The sequence below is a fragment of the Galleria mellonella genome, unplaced genomic scaffold (genome assembly GCF_026898425.1).
Source record: "Galleria mellonella isolate WM207_F2 unplaced genomic scaffold, CSIRO_AGI_GalMel_v1 utg65, whole genome shotgun sequence".
In the NCBI taxonomy this organism is placed as follows: Eukaryota; Metazoa; Arthropoda; class Insecta; order Lepidoptera; family Pyralidae; genus Galleria; species Galleria mellonella.
The window spans coordinates 3,183,584-3,203,959 of record NW_026442138.1 but is presented as its reverse complement, the minus strand read 5'-3'; the positions used below and the strand labels follow the sequence as shown (position 1 = coordinate 3,203,959).

Here is a 20,376-nt window from a genome sequence, read left to right as displayed (position 1 = left end):
CCAAGAACAAATTGATTCCTTTAGATCCCGTGGACGATTGTAAAGTCGAGTCAATAAATTGAGATGTCTTACTAGTTTACTGGCATGTCGTAGTTATTGTCACCTTTTTTTCTGTGATTTTTTTCGACGCTCTCAGGTAAAGCTCCTTAGCGCATGGCGGCAAACTCGTAAATTGCGTTTCTTTGAGAGATGATTGATGAAGCTTTAATTTTGTGTATCGTGTATTTCTTCAAAAGTTGATACGGTAATACATATATAAATAATAAAATTGTGTATATATACATGAGTGTGTGTGTGTGTGTATTAAATAATAAATAGTAACATTTTATATGATTAGAATACTAATAACAAAACAAAGCTATTACTAAAATAGTAGACAAATTTTTTTTAAAACATAAAAATGGTATCAAATTTAATTTACTTTCGCTGGGAATAATAAAAAAATATTCAATTTCTATGTTAATAAATTCACAAACAATTCAAATTGGATTCAATTCTGTTTATTAATTCTTAAAATCAACAAAACAGATTATTAAAAAAAAACACTTAAAAAGTTATGATAATAAAATTATACTCAAAATACAAGTTGTTTACTTACATAATAAAATAATAAATGGTCAGTAGTTGTTCAGAAGAATGGAACGGCGCTAGAAGCATTCTAAAGATAAATTAAGCATTTTTATCCCTATTGTTGGATTTTATGTTGCTTGTGACTTAGCAGCCAGCACTTTGAAGTGGCAATTGAAGAGTCCATTGTTTGAGATCCTTCATTCTGATTTTACTTTCTAAAAGTATCCCAAGCAAGAAACGTTAACTGTTAGAAAACTTCTTGCGACTATACAATGGTGCGTAACAATATTATTTTATTGCATTGCTTCTCTGTTTTATTATTTTGTGTGCGTTTAACTGTTTTGTTTTATTTGAGTATGTATTTTAAAATTTTAATAATATACAGTATATGAGTAGATTATTTTATATTAATAATTACGTAAAACTAATTTATATATTATTAAAGTAGTTTTATTTATTTATTTTTTTATTTATTTTTTATTGCACAATACAATTTTGTACAAATAGCGAGCTTAATGCCATATGGCATTCTCAACCAGCTAACCATTGGTTTTAATTTATTATTAAATAATTATCTATATTGCTATTAATTTAAAAGTTTAATTTTGTTCTAAATTGAGTACAAATTTTTATATAGCAACATTGTTACTATAGTTTTTAAATTTAAAGTCTGTTTTGTTACGTTCACCTGGCCTTGTGTTATCATAATTAAATTTTTTCAAATTACCATATTTTGATATTGCAACCCTATGGGTTGAAGTATATGTGTTAAAAAAAAGTTAATACAGTTTATTATTACTGAACTGGTGTTGATAAAATTTCAATAAGATCTAAAACTATACAATTTATGATACAAAAAGAATTTTTCAATTTAGTTTATAATTTACGGAGTTATGAGGTAACAAACTTAAAAAAATACAATAGACTCTTTTTTTGAAAACAGTTGAAAATTATTATTATATATATTATTATTAATTTTTTTTATGCAACTTACAATGACAAACAAGCTGACGGCCCACCTCTTGGAAAATGGTAACCGTTGCCTATAAACATGAGCAGCACCATGGACATAACACAGTATACTGTTTCGCCCATAATACCCCTCATGCGTTGCCATTCCTGAGGACTCAAGTGTTATTACTCTGTAACCTGTAAATTTACTGCCATATCCCACCCTTCAAATCGATTATACTGTAAAAGTAGTAAATTGTAAATTGTAATTTAAATAAAACTAATATTGATAGTACAAACTTAATCCTTCAATGCCTCCCGATAAGTAGGTATACAAACTTTACGACCCTGCCGAAGGAAGAAATCACTTTTACTGTTTATTTTTTTAGTAACAATCGTAAACATTTTATAGAAATACGCTTAAGATGTAGCGCGCCATGTGTTTGGCGCCATGAGACCTAAAACAATAATGGGTTAGCGCCACCATGAACTATAGACAAACTGTGTGCTTACCGTGACTAGGCAGTTTTTATTGTAGTCCTAAATGTTTAACTATTAATTCTGATGATATTCGAGATTTTTGGTATTTGGTCGAATTTGGAATTCGTTTCTCGGTTGTATTTTTTTCTGTTTGTTACTGAATAACTCTGTCATTAATAGAATATTGCGAAAAAATATTATTTTTTATCTGGAAGTAAGTATATACTTTTAGACGTAGAGAAATTTTATCAAAATTGGTTAAGTTTTTAAATCAAAATAAATAATTTTGCCAATTTTAAAGTTGGTGTTATTTTTTTTAAGTGAGAAAAGTAAGTAATGCAAATCATGTCGAATTGGGATGCATCGTATAAGACCATGATAACAAGAAAATAAATATATAGGAAATAAGTCCACAAACATTTTAAGTCTGGCAAAGTTCTCCATGGGGGAGGCTTATGCAGTGGGCAGTTAAAGGCTGACATGATGATGATGATATAAATGCGAAAGTCTTTAAAGATAGAAAGATGAACGTTTGTTACTTTTATATGTATATAAATATATAAATGATTTTTAAATAAATAAATAAAAACTCCTAAACGGATTTGAATGAAATTTAGTACACGGGGAGGTTATAAACTAATTTAGTATTTACAATACTATATGTACTATAAGTACATATAGTGGACATAAGCCCACGTGTACTATATGTACTATAAGTACATATAGTACACGTGGGCGAAGCCGCAGAACAGAGCTGCTAAATAATAAACAGCTTTATCTAAATTTGTATTCAACGACGAAATGAATAAAACGAGCCTCTTCCAAATTTCCAATATCGCAGATGAGGGTATTATATATTCAAAGAATTCCATAATGTCTACATTAAGCAACAATATTTGTTCACAATAAATTCCCACACGAATTTATTTCTATAAAATTTCACACAATACTCGTACAAATCGGCCCATTGCGACCAACTAAGCATTCGCCATTTCTATTATGAAGCATTATTTGTTGACCTATTTCAATAGTCGTGTCAAAAAAGTCCCTAATATAATGGAAATATTATGTATGTGGGCTTTTGACCATCTGTCACATTGAATTTTCACTTTTTGCGAATGTTAATGGTATTTTTATGAGCAGAATAATAGCTTTGTGTTGGTTGACTTTTTATAATTAAGTTATTTCAATATCTTGGTTTTGATATTGAATTCAATAGCTTAATACATTGTGTTTTAGTTCGTATTAATTGGTTTTTAACAGACTTAAAATAGGTTGAAATTCTCAATTTGTATACTGTATTTTATTATGAACTAGCCATTTCTTGCTACTTTTTCCGCATGTAAAATATATGCGTGAGACAAATATAATTTAAGTTTAGGTATTTAACCGTTTAAGTGTGATTGAATACTACATAACTTATGCGTTTATACAATATATACAGATCGTATGACTGCCTATTTATATTTTTAAAATAACACAATTAACATGGAAAGGTTTTGCTGGAAGAAATCTCTTATTAGAGATAAGCTCGCCTTTGTACATTATGTTTATAATGAATTGTAATTAACAGTATGTTTTGTGTACAATAAAGAATAAAAGAATACAAAAGAATACATAGTAAGATTTCTTAACAAAACTTTTCTCACAATTACTTGTATATTATCACTTATAAATCGAAACTGATTAGATTTATCTGAAATACTTTAAATTTATAGTTTTGAATTAAAGTATTAAAACCAACAAAAACAATTATTATTCCTAATTATAGAATGTAATGTATAAAAAATAAAAAAAAACTATTATATTTAACTTACTTGATAATAATTTTATATCATTATACCAAATATCTTTTAATGAACACATTCACTATCACAAATAATTTAGATTAATAACTAACAAAATAACAACTCCGTGATATTGTATTTCATTGCATTATTTTTTCACTTTGAATTCACAACGGTTTTAAAACGTAAACTTTGATAAACACTATTTATATTTACAGACCACAATACGTATTCCGAAAAATACAAGAACAACAAAAAAGAGGCACTACATTTAATATTTCACCGCAACGTGAAGAGCGACTATAAAAAGCACTGGTCATCCGCAGCAGCAAACCGAGACTGAATAAAACATCACACGGGCATATGGCGAATGGGTCCCACCCTTTATAAAAACCATTCACACAAAAATTTATAACGCGTCGAATCTTCGAAGAAATGGTTTCCTCTCGATAGAGACGTTATTTTTATAAATGTATAAAATTAATTGTTCAGTCCCTGGACGCATCTGCCGCACCATTGTCCTTTTTTTGCTTGGAAACGTTTCGGGGCCTATACGAAATGTTTTCTTATGACTTTCACCTCATTAAAATCATGTAACCGATACCATGTTTATTATAATTATTCTCGAATGCTTGTGCCTTAGAGACGATGTCGGAGCACAACTCACGCCTGCCAGTACATACTCGTGTTACCGATACTGATCGCAATAAACCACTAATAATGAAGCCTCGAAAGCGAATGCTTATATTACAATTCAATTACCATATAAAATGTTCGTACAACAGCCAAGTTCCAATGCGACCCTGCTCCGATAATCATCTAATCAGAGATCATTCAATAACTTTTATTTTGAGAAACTTATCCAATAATCGAGCTCGATTGATATGAAACTCTAATTATTTGCTAATAAAGTCGACAGTGGGTTATAGGAGGCTGTAGACTTTTCAATAAAATCTCATGTATTATCTTATAGGAGCTCAAGCCTTTTTCCAACTTGTTGGTGCTGAAATGACAGTGACATTGAAATTTGATTTTTATCTCGTTTGTCTTGTGATTTATCTTTGTGTTGAAATACTGAAGGCTACTAACGACGTTTCTTTTAGAGATTAATGTATACAGATCAATGAGTATTCGAAATTCGAAATTCGAAACGCGAAACAATGTTTTTCGGGTTGTTTGAATTGACATGCTCATAATATTGTCAGAAAAAGTAAAACAACTTGAGAACAACATAGTTTTATACTGGCATGTTGTATTAATGTTTGCTCTGACGTATTTAAATTAAAAATACATTTTTGTATACATTTACATTTGCTAATGAAATTTATATATTTAAATGACAATGCATGATATATCGGTATTAAATTAAGGTACTTCTATTGTTTAAATAAAACTAAAGGCTTTTACAACAAAACCTTAGTCGAATCGAATTAAACAATACGAACTTTACAACTTAATTGCATACATCTGTTAACATACTGATACAATTTATTATGCACCTTTGTACCGCAATAAATTGTAACAGGGACAATAAAGTTATTTGCGGGACGCACAAAAAAAAAAAAAGCTATAGAAGAAAACAAAGCGCACGATGATTTAAATAACATAATAGAGGTTGATTCCGATCAGGAGTCACGGACACCTGCTAAGGAACTAAATGTCTTCATTAAAAGAGAAGAGCCGACCCACAACAGGTGCATATCGAAATGATTGGAAGCTGCCAAGCTCAGTTTTGACCTGACAGATAATTGTTACGTGTGGACTAATGAGCTGTTTGCCGATATGCCGGTTTAATAACTTAATGTAGCCTTGACGGAAAAGTTTTAGAATTGATTTAGGAGTTTAATCATTATTATTATTTAGCTAAGGTTCTTCTTATTATTTTTCGAATACATATTTATTGTACATATATATTTATTTATTATTAATTAATTGGAATTTCATGAACTTCCTATGTTTGTAGTTTTGGACTGCTTTCTTTTCAGTTCATTTAAATCGCTGTTAATCTTTAATTAATATTACTTTTTGCTAATATAATGAATAGTAAAAAGGAAAACGGTACTGAATATTATAATTTATTCTATTAAAAGTCTTTTAATTACCTTTTCGTCACGATGTTTGGAGCGATATTTATAATTCCATTTCTACCTTAATCTATATTGTAAAAATTGAGTTGACAGGTAAACGACAAAGGCAGATGGCAGTTGGATGATCCCCGTAATAATATCTCTGTTATTTGAAAGCCTAAGCTTATTTAAACAGAATCTTTCTTTAATTACACCGTCTTGAATGCTTTAACCTGCTTTGTTTACAGAGTCACGATCCCGGTAATTGTTTCGCTGTTCCGTTGACAGGCACCCTGGGGACGCACCGATTGGCGGGAATCTCGCAAGATGGCGGCCGACCTCTCCTGACCCATCCGTCAAGCGCCAAGGCGGAACATCTGTTTTAACATGTCGGACTGGCAGTTAATAAACGCGTTCTGTTTTCGTATTTCAAATCTCAAACTCTATGGTTTTTGTAAAGTTCGAAGAAAACAAATTTGCCGCCTTAACGAAGTCACTACGCTGAGCCAAGGTATTTCTAAATGGATTTGTTTCCACGAACGTTAATCTGTTGGATGCAAAAGCGACATTGTGACATTGATTTAAATGTTTCTGTCCACACTTTTTTCTGATTAATTAGAGACAAAATTACGTTTCAAAGAATACGTGCCGGCGAGAATATTTATTAGAAACCAAGATGTTAACTTAAGCTCGCTTGTCTCTGGAATTAAATAGCTCGTGATACATTACATAAAAAGTTGAAAATATTACATCATACAAGAATTTAAATAAAATATGTAAGATACTCATACATTTTTAATGTTTGAAATTGTAAAAAGGTCTTTGTCCATATTAATTCATTCTGACAAATCTGTCATCTTTGAATTTCTTTACATAATTCTTCAATATTCCCCAAAAAATTTACACAATTTTTACATAATGATAAATTGAAGATAATATTATCGGAAAAAGTAATCTTAAAGATAAAATGTTTTCATAAACGTATTTTGTATAAAATAGGTCAAACATCGAACGCTTTCAATTCCCGATAAAGACTATGATCAATAAGCGTTAAATGCAATGGTGTCATCGTTTATAAAACAAAAAAAATCTACAAAATAAGCCATTAAGTTAATACACAAGAATATAATGGCCGACGCCTGAGGCAGTCAATTTCCGTTACTTGATGTTTGCAGCTGAAATTTTGCAAGAATATTCGAAGTTTGACTGCGAAGGAGTTCGAATCTGTTTACAACAGTTGTTAACATGTTGAACAATCATCGCTTTATCCTGTGATGTACTATTAATATAAATTGATAACGGTTTCTAGATTCGAGTCATTTATTATTAAACTATTGTTCTTCATAACATACTTGATCAGTCAAATTAGATATTCTAAATTTAAAGAAATATAAATAAAAAAGAAATGAAATTACATATTTCAACTAATAAAGCTGCCAGTTCTTCAGCTATATTTCGACTTAATATTTAATTATGAATTTGGAATAAAGATATATTTAATATAATTATAGTACATATAATATAATATGTCTATTTTTATATTTATATATTGAATTATTTATGGATTGAATTTAAAAGTACTTAAGTAATTTTAAATTTAAATGTATTTTTAAGTTTTTTCAAAAAATAATAAAAATATTATATATATATATATATATATATATATATATTAATTCTTCTTTTTCTTTCTTATATATAGATATTTATGAACATATCATATGATGATAATAGGCTAATTTTGGCATAACTTTTGACTTACCTGTTATAGGTATTTTGAATAGTAAATATAATTAATTGCTATTCACCGTCAGATTTCTCATACTTTGTACCATGTCAAGGTAATAGGCAACGATGCACAATCTAATATGCGAATAACGCTATGCATTAGAATGAGACAGGATGTAGGCAGCTATCCCGCCAACACTGCAGTTAACGCGTGATCGTTATTTTGATATATTACGTAGGAGTACGTAGTATATCAATATATAGGTACATCAAATATATATCTTGTGTAACCTAGTGTTGTATTAATTACATGTAATTGCATTATATTAATTGTTAGTCCCAGGATCTTGTAAGTTATTGTCTAGTAAGTTGTTAAATTAAATTAAATCCAAGCATTTAAGAAATTTATGCCTGGACTTGAAGTTTGTGTCTTAAAGTAATTCGATTAAGGAATGAAATTGTGAGTATGAAAAACATGAAATGTGAGGAAAATAAATACTATTTGAACAGCATTGCCAAAATTGATATTTTTTTAGCAATTTTTGGTAAAACATTCTGTTCGTGAAATTTTCGAGCAATAAAATTGGAGAAATGGAGAAACTATTGAGGAAAAGCGAAATAGGCTTAAAGAAATTAGAGTAAATATTTCGGTACTTGTAAACAGTATATATGAATGATGGTAGCAAAATAGATCACCATTATCATCACCTTATCAGCCATTAACTGTTCACTGCTCAACATAGGCCTCCCTCATACACTGCCATAAGAAACGGTCCTTAGCCACCTGCATCCATTGACTCCCGAGCAAGCAAACCAGGTAGGAACATACAAAAGGGCGTTACCTAATTTTGTTTTCACCGTTCACTTTGTGATTTATGATAAAAATGTATGATAACTTGAGAGTGGATAAAAGTAAAGGAAATCATATTGATTTGGAGACAAAATATTTGAAGTGTGAGTAAGAATAAAAAATCGCATTTGGCGTGTATTTAATATTTACATCATCATCATCAAATCAGCCATTAACTGAATTGCTGAACAAAGGCCTCCCCATAAGGGAGGGTTTTGCCAGTAGTTGCCACACTTGGCAGGCGGGTTAGCAACTGCAGTTAGGCTTTTGATAATGTTTTAAGATGGACGCTGCTGCTCATCTCTCGACCATTAAGTTCTCATGGCTGCATACGATATCCATGGATAAGGAATGGATAGGTGATACTTAAACTACAGTTATTTCTATTTGATCTCAATTTGCCTCAAAAGTCAGCTTAAAGTTTCTTCCTTAAATTGGTCTAACAGGGAATACAATCCGGAACCACATACACAAAGCAACAAGTAGTCTATGTTGCGCCATGCAAGCTTTCCGATTACAAAACCGGAAATTTTACGGTTTCTACGTAGAATAAACGTGCATTTGTGCGTATTCGAAATTTTATGCGTTGCAAAGTAAACTGGCCGTAAAGTTGAGTTGGTATCACTTATTTATTGCGAAGCTCGGCCTTTATTACGTATTTATAACGTTATTTTACTAGTTAGTGTTATATTTAATGAATTCTTTCGATCATAATGTGTTTCTATCAAAATTCCGTAAAAAAATATAAAAGAGAATTTATTTACTCTTTATTGCACCACTTAATGAATAATACAAATAGGTATATATATAAAATATATTACATTTATGAAGTACAAAGGGTTATTGCAGACAATCTTTGGGTAGACGTGAAATTCCTACACATTAATTTAAAATTTTATTAACTAGCAAAATGTGAACCATAAGGCAAAATCATTAATTAATGCTATAGGCATTCTTTAGCAGTAAAATTTTAGTATGTACAGAGATACTTGATAGCGATTTAAATAATAAAATAGAGTGTTTATATATATATATATATCAACATCATCATATCAGCCTTTAACAGTTCACTGCTGAGCATTAGTCTCATTAGCCCTTGGGAGGTTTTGTCAGTAGTCGCCACGCTTGGCAGGGAGTTGACAACCGCAGTTAGGGTTTAGAGATGTTTTAAGAGAGACGCTGCTGCCTATCCCTCGTCCTCCCTTAGTCGGCTGTTACGACACCCACGGGAATGGAAGGAGTGGCCTATTTTATACCGGACTGTATATACCATATATGTGTATATATATAACTTTATCTAGTACCCATATTAGTCTAGTTGTATAACAAACTTTGCTTTCCTTAGTTCAGGACTAGATAGCGTGATATGATAAATCTAGGGATATTTATTTATATTTATCTTGCCAAGAAACTGTTTCGCAGTTTGGAAAAATAAGGTTTGATTGTAATATATATGTAGGATATTTTTCTTGAGAATGTCGAGCAAACTGATGCCCCACCTAACGGAAGGTGTTAACATACAAGCTGATGTATATATATATGTATATATATATATATATATATATATATATATATGAAATACTAAGCAATAATTTTAAAACATCAATATAAAGAAGTTAAAAAAGGGCGGTACTTTTTCTGATATAATTAAAATATTTTAAAAGTTGCGTTATTAGTTATGTTATGAGGTAACAAATGTAAAAAAATACAAACGAATTGCACCTCCTTTTTTGAAGTCGGTTCATTGTATAATTTTTACGTAGTGTCGGCTAGATGTCAACTCATTTCAGAAAAAATGCCACCGCCCTCATTTAGAAACTTAGTCATTTCACGACATCTATATTTGAACACGAGCCCAGTTTATTACCTCGGAATATAGAAGCCAAACTAAACAATGATGGAATTAGATACTCTTGTTCTGACGATTATGATGTCTCATTTTGAAGACGGATCGTAACCCATTTTCAAAGTAGTATAACTTTTCTATGATAGTAAAAAAAAAACATATAACTAACCTATATAATGATGTCTCGAAGTTTACAACGACATCTGAAAAAAGGAAAGTACAGATTAGAAAGAATGTTATTTTTAATTAGTTAATTTTTATTATTGTAAATTTTAATTAACCAAGTTGGTTTCCAAGGTAAGCCGCGTGGAAGTCGACCTGATAGAGTATATTGCTAGCAACGGGACCATTGTTTTTTTTTTTTACAACACAGGGGTCAAACGAGCATGCGGCTCACCTGATGGTAAGTGACTACCGCCGCCCATGATCACCCACAACACCAGCGGCATTGCAGGTGTGCTGCCGGCCTTTTAAAAAGGAATATACTCTTTTCTTGAAGGTTATGTTGTCGTATCGGTTCGGAAAAACTGCTGCTGGAAGTTGATTCCAAAGAATGGTTGTGCGTGGAAGAAAGTGCCTTGAAAAACGCACGGTGGAAGATCGCCACTCGTCCAGATGATCGGGATGAAACTTTAGTTTGTGGCGGGTTGTACGGTGGTGAAAATTAGCAGCAGGTATCAATCCGAACAATTCCTCAGAACACTCCCCATGATAAATTCGGTAGAAGATGCACAGAGATGCAACATCTCTGCGCAGTTTCAGTGGGTCAAGTCGGACAGTAAGGCGTTGACTATAAATATGTATATGTTGTTTATAAATATGCTCGTTCTTTTCTTTATAATGCCATTTATTATTATATTAATTATAAATGAAAGAACCGTCTATAGACGTGATAATTTTAATTTTGTTATTATTCACTTATAAAATCTATAATTATTTATATTATTAAAATTTAATGAGAAACTTTACAATTGGCTTTTTGAGAATTTTTATTCACTTAAAGACTATTTTAGTGTAAAATTTTAAGAATAAGTTCAAAATGAAATATTTCCACGCCACACGGTCGAATGCAGTCTTTTCTTTAACATTACGTACTTTTAATATAATAACCTGTATTCAAGCGAATAAAGTAATTCATTCATTCATTCAATTATTCATTGGTTCCATTTTTGAAAATACATTATTAACACTATCGTTCCCCCCAACTCTATAAGATTAGGTTCCGAATAATTCCGAAATACACGCGAAGCGAAAACAAATTCTTCAACATTCCAGTAACAAAGCAGGTCGTTACACTCGTACATGGCCTGATATAATAAAAAGGGGACATAAAAGTATTTTTTTTTAATATCTCATAAAGTGTACTAATATATTCTTATAGGAATTCTCGGCGAAAATGTTATTATCTAGACTCCTAGTTAAGATCAACGAACTTACACAAAGAGTAAGCGTGGGCGTTTTATATTGACAAATAATATCTGTATTGCATTCTGTCTCGTATTTTACTTAGTTTTATATTAATATCATTTAATTTACATGTTTGATAACAATTTCTATAATATGAGTAGTAATAATAGATTGCTACTTGTAAAACTCGACTTGAACACGTTTATAGGCTAAGATCCGGCTACTAACTTCTGTAGGTATAAGGTTTTTCAACCCAGTTTAAAATGAAAGGAGGTTTTCAATTCGTTTGTCACCTCTTAACTCCATCAGTTGTAAACTGATCAGAAAAATTATTTTTTTATTTTGAAAGAATATATCTATAGATTGGTCATATATATGACGGCCATAAGTTGAACTATAAGACGTTTCAAGGTTATCCATTCATTACCGGACACCCTGTATAAATTTTATCAAAATCAGAGGGCCTACCATAAAATGTTTTCCGTAATTGCGAGGCCCGATCGAAACAAAAATTCATAATTTTATTCGAAGTCAAAATTACATAACACGGACCATTTAAAAATATCAAAAATGTTAAAGTATCGTTCCTTTGGACTTTCAAGGTAGGATTTATGACGAACCAAATCTTAAGCTTTATTTACTGTACCGATTTTGGTATAAACAAAAACACGAAATGTTCGAAAATTCGAGTCCGAAAATTCAGTAGTTTCGTTAGGAAATCAATATAACTGGTTTTGTTAAAATTGAAGTTTTTCCTGATGTAAAACTAAACAACTAAAATTATTTTAATAAAATTTCAATCTGAAAACATATCCTTAGAGATAAATAAATTAGAAATTTCCAAATTGGTTAATAAATAAAGGAGATATGATGTAACATATATAAAAAAAAACACAACCGAATTGAAAGGCTCTTCTTTTTTTAAGTCGGTTGATAAATATGCTAACGACTCCACAGTCGTTACAATGCCTCTAATAACACCATTTGTGATCACTCACAAGTGGATTAATTAGATGCTTTGTCGATTGTCACCTATTATTATAGTGAAAGCAATAGCGTCAAAGACAAACCTTTATCACAGACTAGCTGTTGTCCGCAGCTTTGCACACGTTTTATCACGATTTCTATTTAAGTTGAAATTCTCGAATATCATTTCTTATTTCTTACGTTATTAACAAACCTTAAAACTTGTTTTAGCTATTGAACTGTTTTGTCTCTTTCTTTTACGTCAAATTCCAAATTTGAAAGAATGTGACAAAAGAGTGTAATAATTAAAATTAGTTTGCAGAAAATTTTACTTTTTCTGAATAAGAGAGTTACTCTTCATCATAGACTAGAAGTTGTCCTCGGCTTTGTACACGTTGTATCATGTTTCCCTTTTAAGTTGAAATTGTCGAATATCCTTTTCTTAGCGGATGCTTACATTATAAAATTTGGAGCATAACTCCAAAATAATTTAGTCTAGAAATCTATAAAGATTTCTAGACTTGGTATTTTTTATTGTGCATTAACAAACAATTAGGATAAACGATTTTATAAGTATATGATTACTTAACATTATTAAAGTAGGCATACTGTGTAAGTAAAGTTCAGTTTTGTTATATTTTGGAGTCTAAAATTAGGAAGCATGTTAACAGCTATTAATGCACGTATAGTATTTCCTAAGAGATTTTTTTAATGAGTAAAAAGGAGATGGCAACCCTACCTGCACTATCAGTCTATACTGGTGGGGCATCAGTGAGAAATGTTAAGGAAGGTAAGTATGAATACTGATCAATTCGTCCATCATGACAAATACAATAATATTTTTTTTTTATACCACTGAGGTGGCAAACAAGCATATGGCCCACCTGATGGTAAGCGGTTACCGTAGCCAATGAACGCCTGCAATACCAGAGGTGTTACACGCGCGTTGCCGACCCTGAAGAAACCTCTTTACCCCCCTTTTAAAGAACCCCATGCTGTAGTCCCTTAGGAAAACCTCGGCAGGGAGCTCATGATGATGGTTTGCGTGGAGGTCGATCTGATAGGGTATATTGCTAACAATGGAGCCTTTAAATAGATAGATAAATAAATAGATACTCTTTATTATTTCCTCCGAAAGATTACAATAGTAAACTTACGCATTAAATAGACAAGAAATAATCACAGTAAGAAAACAATGGGCGTCCTTAACGCTAAAAGCGATATCTTGCAGGCAACCTTTTAGAGCCTATTTCTCCCTTCTCCCCCATCATCTAAAAGTTGGTTGGAAATTAATAAGCATATGCATTGATGAGGTTTTATTTTGATGGGTGAAAATTGTATGGTAACCCCGCCTGCGCTAACGGGATACGCTGGCGGAGCACCAGTGAAGGGTGATAGATGAGAACGAAAACAGGCCAGTCAGCCCATCACGATGAATTCTTCAAGAATTAACCATGATAGTTTCCAGGGAGAAACGCGAGGAGGTCGACCTGGTTGAGTATATTGCTAGCAATGGGATTCTCAGTTTTCATTACTAACAATCCCTTTCCCCCAACATTGATGAAATTATAATAGAATTTATGACCATTCGCCGTCACATCGAGGTCTTTTCGATTCAGTATAATAAACCAAACCATAACGTCCTCGTTACATAGATTACCAGACATTTTAGTATTGTTGTTATATGTATTTTTTTAATACATACATCATTACCGTGCTATATAAAAAGCAGATCTAATGATCGTACTCTCATTCCCTTCACACGTTATTCCCATTACTGGGAAGGTATCCGTCGATGCGGACACAACATCGGCGCCGATTTCTAACAGCATACACCCGTCTCTATCTAACCTATCACTGTACGATACACCTATCTCTCTCCCTACCTAGAACCCTTTGCGGCGATCTGGACAAACAACGCATGAGTTCCGAATTAAGCAATTATAGTTAATTTCGAACCTTGGCCGTATTATAAGCGAGTCGTGTCGGCGAGAGAAATGTGTTATTTTGTATCATAATTTGTGAGAAGCCATCCGCTTGAGCAGCTGTAAATTACATATCCAACGTATAAAATGTACGTAAATTTTTGAGTGAAGTATTAGGCGGCTACTTATTGAGTGTGTTACACATGAGCCAAATTAGATTCGTGTCGGCACTGTTATACGGGCGTAAAGTAGGAAGTATGAGGAAAATTACATATTAAATTATAACGGATGGATTATATATTGGATTAAATGTTATAAAAAATAAATTTTATATTATTTTTGTATTTTTAACGTATGCAAAATGGTTCATAGTTAACATCATATCTTTTGTCATATCGTTAAAAGCCCAATCCTGTACATTAGCCACTTTCATAGAGAGAGTTTTATCAGCAGTAGTTGCTACGCTTGACAAGCAGGTTGGCAACCGCAGTTAGGATTTTAGACCAAGCAAAGATGGAACTCACAACAAAATACATTAATTAGTGTATGTGTCACAGTAACACAACTTTATTTTTGGTATTTGATTTTTTAAATGCAATAAAGGTTATTTAAAATCATATATATTTATACACAGAATTCGCAGCGTGCGAGTTCTGTGTATAAATATAGCAGAGTTAAACTAAGAACCAAACTTAGATACCGAAGTAAACGAACGCAGCTCCTAAAAATCGTTCTAAAGAGGCAATTACTCAATCATCAATAACCATCCTGTCAGATCGAATTAAAGATCCAACGCTTACCTTACCCGCTAACTTTTACACTGTATATCAAACTTTAATTTTAAATGATAGACAGGAAAAAATTATAAACTCACAGCTGCGTAGGTGATTCAATCGAGTTATATATATATATATATATATATATATATATATATATTTAATATTAAAGGGAATTAGTGCGATGAAAAATGTTTGCAGGATGCAAAAATTTTGTCCTATCGTAACCATGACATGGTGGAATTTCTATCTCGAAACGTCGGCAATAAAGAAGCTGGTTAGTGAGTATAAAAATTTTTCATCGCATTAACTTGAAATAGTGTATTTAAAATATGTATAGACAAAGCGAAAGTTTAAAGTTAGCTTTCTTACTGTTCACTTTTTTTTACAACACAGGGGCAAACGAGTATGCGGCTCACTTGATGGTAAGTGACTACCGCCGCCCATAATCACCCACAACACTAAAGGCATTGGAGGTGTGCCTTGTTATTTGTTTGAATGCAAAATCTTGAGTGTAACGAATTTGAGAAAACAACGAATTGACGTTATCATTATTTCAGCCGTTATCCTGAACCACCCGCATCCACTAACTCCCTGCAATGCATTTGAGGTCGTCACCACATCTAGTAGGGGGAGGGATCGTCCTACACTCCTTTTGTCCATACGGGGTCGCCACGGTTATATTCAAGACATAGTAGTGAAGACATGAATTACAAAATTTAATACATTTAAATATACAAATATTAAGAACAATAAATGCAAAATGTCGTTAGAATTAATGAATAAGAGTACATAGAGTACACACAAAAATACAGATGAATTTAAATTTATAAGTCGCTTAAAAATTGATAACGAATTTTTAAATTCATGTAGATTTATTCAAATTTTTGTTTTCCTTGTCATCACATCACTAGTTCGTACTTAGACCAACACCATAACTGACATGGCATGATTAATACGCCATGCCCAAATGACAGTCGTGTCAACGGCTCACAACGCGATTGGACAGTTCATTAAAAATTACGGGAGGAGCCTATAGGTGTAATTAAAAAGCATAGATTACTATCACCTCCCAACCAGCGAGGTTTCCGGTCGGTAATGGGCGAATTACATTATCCACACTGCCGTACAATGACTGACGGTGTGGCCATCTTGAAATATAAATTCTTTTGTTTTGTGCTAAAAATTTGCCAAAGCTTCTGTCCCATTCGTGTTTCTACCGTGAAGCAGTTGTATTTGCATGGCTGTATTTCGGTTTGAAGGGTGGTATATGGCGTGAATTTACAGGAGACAGAGATATAACACCTGAGTCCTCAAGAATGGAAACGCATGGGGGGTATTATGGGCGAAACAGCATACTCTGTTATGTCCATGGTACTGCTCATGTCTATAGGCGACGGTTACCGCTTTCCATCAGGTGGGCCGTCAGTTTGTTTGTCATTTTAAGTTGTATATAAAAAAAACATTTTTTAGCTGTAGTACAGTAGAAAATATAATTTTATGATGGCCACACTGTCAGGCTATTGCACATTGGATAATGTAAACGCGCCTCTATTGTTAAAGTCCCCGTTTTGAGTTGCTAATGAAATAACATTGTTTATGTGTGAACGCGCGACGTTTGTTTGGGCTCTCAGGAATTTTTACAGCGTTTTTGTTTTGTGGTTTTATGTTGTGTTAATTTTTGTGTGGTAATAATTTTGACGGCATAAAAATGAAATAACTTAGTGGAGATTAGAGAGAAAGTATGCGGTAACTCATTTATGTCTGTAGGTAGGTTTTTTTACCGTTATGATATTATATGTTACGGTATTTATTTTACTAAAAGATATTTTCACTCGTGTCAGAATTCGCAATATACGTATTTATGACTAGCCATCCATTCTGGTTTCACATAGATAGATAGAGAAATAAATTAATGATAATAAAAACTGTTGGGAATTAGTATGCAATTTCCCTTCCTTTAAAGGATAGGTGTGAATTTTTAATAATAATAATTTTAATTATATATATATAAAACATAAAAAAATAAAATGCACTATTGTAAGACGAGATATATCATAGATATTATGAACAAATTTTTCTTTACCACAGTATAAGTAATATAGTACTATCGTTAGTACATAATAGTACCACCGTTACTTCGTACACGTGAATTTCACAAGAATAAAGAAAATAAAAAAATATACTATATATACATTTAGATGGTATATCAAGGTTTTTTTTTTTTTATACAACTTAGAATGGCAAACAAGCTGACGGCCCACCTGATGGAAAGTGGTAACCGTCGCCTATAGACATGAGCAGTACCATGGACATAACAGAGTATACTGTTTCGCCCATGATACCCCCCATGCGTTGCCATTCCTGAGGACTCAGGTGTTATTCCTCTGTACCCAGTAAATTCACGCCAACATATATATATAAACTAATATATATAAAAAATATAGGTAAAACATATGCCAGAATTTAAACTGGACCTTCAAGAATACGACTGTGAAAACCGCATGCAATTTAGTACAGTAGTTTTTGTATGAAATAAATGAAACACCAGAGGGCGACTTTGTACAAACGTTTACTTTGGCACCTCTGTCCTATTCGTGTTTCTACCGTGATGGCAATATGAACAATATATGCAAATACAGCAATTAATTTGCAGGCGTCCTCAGGAATGGCAATGCATCAGAGATATCATGGGCGAAATAATATACTCTGTTATGTCTATGGTACTGCTTATGGCTAAAGGTGACGGTTACCACTTTCCATCAGGTGGGCCGTCAGCTTGTTTGCCATTCTACTCGTAAGTTGCACAAAAAGATCTATTTTACGAATATTATTATTAGGAGAAAAAGCAAATACACATACATTAAAAGTACAATGAAAATCTATAAAAATCTCTCTTAGTTAGCCATTCGTTTTCACAATCGAACAGAGTATAGCAAGCTAAAAACCCGTGAGATTCCCTAATACAGTAATTAGCGTTAATAGAGTAACACAAAAGCCGTCCTCTCTCTATTATTCTTTTATTTAGCTCCGCGAACCTTAATACCCAATGTAACATTAGCCTAAATTAATGTAATCCGCACATTTTACTTACTTTTTCTTTGTAGCCGATCGACCGAACTATTTCGCATTGTGTAAGTCATTCCTATTAATTATGAGGCATTTACAATATTAATTAGTATTATTTGGATCGTCTGAGGCATTTTGTATGACATTTTAAGAATATAGTAGTCACTAGCTTTTACCCGCGATTTCGTCCATGTGAGTAGGATTTATTCATACACCGGAATAGTCAGTCACATTTTTTTATCACAAGGACAAACGAGCATGCGGCTCACCTGATGGTAAGTGACTACTGCCGCCCATGAGTTTTTACAATACCAGAGGTATTTTTTTTATGGGTGAAAATGGTATGGTAACCCCGCCTGCACTAACGGGATACGCTGGCGGAGCACCAGTAAAGGGTGATAGATGAGAATGAAAATAGGCCAGTTAGCCCATCTTGATGAATTCATCAGGAATTAACCATGATAATTTCCAGGGAGAACCGCGAAGAGATCGACCTGGTTGGGTATATTGCTAGCAATGGGATTCTTAGTCTTCATTACTAACAATCCCTTTCCCCCCATACCAGAGGTATTGCCGGTATGCTACTATGAAATCCGTTCAGTGAATACAGTTATTTCAGTTTTTCATTTACTACCCACTTTTTCATCATATCATCATCACCATAGCCTCTCCCCTTTGGGGGGTATTGTCAGTAGTTGCCACGTTTGGCAGGCGGACTGGCTGCAGCAGGCTTTAGAGATGTTTTAAGAGGGTCGCTGCTACCCACTCCTCGCCCTTCCTTAGTCGCCTCTTACGACACCCACGGGAAAGGAAGGGGTAGCCTATTCTATGCCGGTACCACACGGCCAACAACACACACACTCACTCTGTGTACGTTGTGCCCCAAATATAAATACCTCCCTGTAAATGATATCGCACTATATTATCCACTATTAGTTCTATGATTTACAAATTAATTATTAAAGGGTAGATGCATAAGTAAAGTCCTGTACACACGAGCAGCTAAAATGTGGTCTGTCACATCGGCAACTAACACTTAGTACGTAACGTGGGTGTAATATAATACACGCTCGTGTCACAACACTGTTCCTTATCACGTCTTGATGAATTATCGCTCTGAGAGCATTGCCGTTTTGTTCGGGGTACAAGTTAGGGGCTCGGAGCGTTTTTCGTTAATATTATTATTATTTTAAAGATTCTTGTATGGGATAAGTCTGCCATTGAATATTAAATATTTTTAATGTGCCCAATGTAAATTATGTACAATAAATGTTTTACAGTACAATATTTTTTTTATACGTAGCATAGTACAGCAAATAATCTGATGATGCATGTAAACAAAAGAGGTAACCATTATGTATAGACGCAGAGAGTAGCATATATATGACAGGTTATACTGTGACACCCATAGTATGTCACAATAGAAATGACAGCGCGTGAGGTATATCTCATACGCTATCATTTCTTATAACTAAACGTTTTTATATTCTATAATATAAACTGTAATTGTTTTATTACTAGAAATGTATGTACACATACATTAAGATGCTATAAAAGCTATTAAATTAAGAGAAACAGACTATATGTTTCCTTATTGTCAGATGAAATGTGAGTTTAAAACTTTATACATCTAGACATTTAGAATTACGAATAATTTGTCAGAAAAAATAAGAAGTAGAAACGGCAGAGTAAATCACTAAAATAGTGTATTTATCATTTATAAATATAATATACACTCAATTTGTAAAACAAAATGCAAGCAAAAATAATAATAATAACACAGAACTAAACGCAAGAAGGTAGTATAACTTTCTGCATATTATCCAATAATAATTCTGTGTAAATTTTATTACGACCTAAAATCTTAATGTTATGTCATTCGATTTCAGGAGTTCGAAGTAAATAATTAAAATTTGATTTTTTTTCTTGTTTTATAGCCGAACAAAATATCAAACAAT

The 20,376-nt window shown here is 32.5% G+C and overlaps 1 protein-coding gene across 6 annotated transcripts in view; it reads right to left on the bottom strand.

The window, feature by feature from the left end:
* The window catches only part of LOC116413608 (uncharacterized), a 209,973-nt gene that overhangs the window by 86,114 nt on the left and 103,483 nt on the right, over positions 1-20,376 (bottom strand). For 4 of the 6 annotated variants that reach the window (XM_052900602.1, XM_052900599.1, XM_052900603.1 and 1 more), the window contains one exon: positions 10,445-10,478. The exons of 1 other annotated variant lie outside the window; for it this stretch is intronic. The gene's annotated coding sequence lies outside the window, so the exon portion shown is untranslated. Of the gene's footprint in view, positions 1-3,818; positions 4,251-10,444; positions 10,479-20,376 lie in introns of those variants that run through there. One more of the 6 variants, XM_052900604.1, reaches the window with a different exon arrangement.